The sequence below is a fragment of the Benincasa hispida genome, chromosome 6 (assembly GCF_027475165.1).
Source record: "Benincasa hispida cultivar pf3 chromosome 6, pf3_genome.v1.1, whole genome shotgun sequence".
Classification (NCBI taxonomy): domain Eukaryota; kingdom Viridiplantae; phylum Streptophyta; class Magnoliopsida; order Cucurbitales; family Cucurbitaceae; genus Benincasa; species Benincasa hispida.
The window spans coordinates 3225825-3228288 of NC_143483.1; positions in this window are offsets into that span (position 1 = coordinate 3225825).

The window sequence follows — 2464 nt, forward strand, 5'->3', positions numbered from 1 at the left end:
CTCTAGGAACTTGTTTCATGTGAGAAAGTACATACATGATTAGCGGCACCTGAATCAATTATCCAGGTTTTATCATTTTCCACTAAATATGCTTCGATAACAAGTAAATCATATTTATCTTATTGTTCGAATTTTGCATTCTCATCTATATTGTTCAAAACTTTAGATGAGATGTGAGATAGAGGACAATCCACTATTAAAACTCTTTTACAACCATTAACAGCTAGTAATTTGTACGTTGATTCGATTTTTCCGTTAGTTAATTTGAAAGTAAGTATTTTAGAAGAATTCAACATACTGAAAAATTTAAACAAATTCTAATTAGAAAATTGCAACTAAATCCAATGTCAAGTTTCAGTAAAACATGTAGCAATGTACCTATAATCATTATTTATTTACAACGATACTATAGTGAGTCAGATTATGTGCTACCGAGGGGCATTCAGATACTCCTTCACGAAAGTAAAACAATTTTGACAAAACACTATCTCCATAATAACTCTTATTCCTGTAGTCGTCTAGTTATCGTTTTCGGTAAAAAATTACTAACACTTTAGTAATTCTGTAAGTGTAACCCTTCATTTTCAGACGTCAGAGATCGGCCCCAACTATGCTACCAAAATGGAAAGTCAAGGCTAGGAATGAACTTAAGAAATCTTATCCATTTATGGAGTTTGAGTCTTGATCTTATGTTACAACCCTCCAAGGGGATAGTCATCGCTAAACGACTAACGAGGGCCGCCTAAAACAAACCAGCAGGCTCAACATAGGAATCTCACGGTCCAAACTAATGGAAGAGATTGCAAGATATGTTGACATATATCCTTCACCCACTTACTATGAACTACTTCCCTCGTTCACCTTGTTATTGACTCATATAAACACTTTCCGAATGGAGCAGTCGAGGTAGAATCGACATGAAGCATTGTATGACTCTCACAGTGTGAATTTTGTAAGAACGTGAAGGTTGTAATCAATATATCTTATATTTGATTTTATATTTGAACAACTTCCCTTTATTCACCTAAATCTTGATTTATGCAAATACTTTTCGAATGGAATAGTCGAGGTATAATCAACACAAAATATCGCATGAATCTCGATTGTGAACTCTTAGGAACACGGGAGATAAGAATAACGTATGGTATATGTTATTGACCTCCCACTGAAGTGTTCTACTATTAATTTGGGTATATTTATACTTAGATTTATTTCGGCTAATTTAAACAACCCTAAGTCTGTGGTTTATCGAAGTAAAACACTTATAAATGGATTTAAACCTACGATGTCTAGGTGATAAATCGTTTTATTACCTCACAAAGCTCACGTATGCTTATAAAATCGGTTAACAACGCTCAATTATTCGGTCATAATCTCCAGGTAGGAGGTGTTCCGTAGACCGTCAACTTAAGTACCTTCTGCCTTAGACAGGATTATATACTGGTTGAGTTTCGAACCACGTTTTATAAGATGTTGACCTATTTTAACCTATTTAAAATGGGTGATTAATTTACGTGAGCATGCAACTTATCTTAGTCATGAATTTTAACAGTTATATTAAATAACTAAAACGCTAAACATACATTTTATACATTATAACAAATTATAGCATATACATAATTCATGTAACATGTTTCCTATGGTGGGTTTTAAAATCTAAATGGCATACTATATGGACAAACATGTTTAAATTTAAATACAACATACATCACATGCATAATTATTTAAATAATACTGATATGGTTAACATTTGGCATCCTAGGCAAGCATAATAACTAAATTATTACATAACTCGTTCAGAAACAACTTCAAAATGGGGTAGAATAGCTTGAACCGACCCAAACATGACTGAACCGCTCGAACCGGACCTCCAACACATCAAAATTGGTGGAACTAGTCCAAAGATGGTTGAATCGAACCAGATTGGGGCTGAACTAGATAAGAACTAAAGAAAACCAGTCGAATCGACCCTCTTAGATTGTCCTCGCTCAGTCAAACCATTCAAACTTGCTAATCGACCAAAACCTCGCTCGTTGTTCGAAATCTCGCTGGCTCGCTCGAAATCTGGCTGACTCGCTTGATAACTCGCTCGAAATCTCGCTAGAAACTTGAAATCTCGCTGGCCCACTTGAAAACTCGCTCCTCGACAGTGGGTTGAAGGAAAACTTGATCCTCACTTCCTCGACGATACTTGATCCTCGCTCAACTATGAACAGCTTCACGCGTCTCAAGGGCAACGTTGCAACGCTGACTGGACAAAAGCTCACGATCCAATTTTCTTTGACTTGACCTTCTTCACTTCTTTCTTCAATTACAACTTAATTTTCGACTCTAATGACTCGAAATAAATTACAGATTATTGAACACACATACAAGTTCATCAAACAAGAGCCAATAACAAATTTAACTTGGAAATCAAAGAGGAATCTAATGCCAAAACTAGAAAACCATGAATATCAGTCCA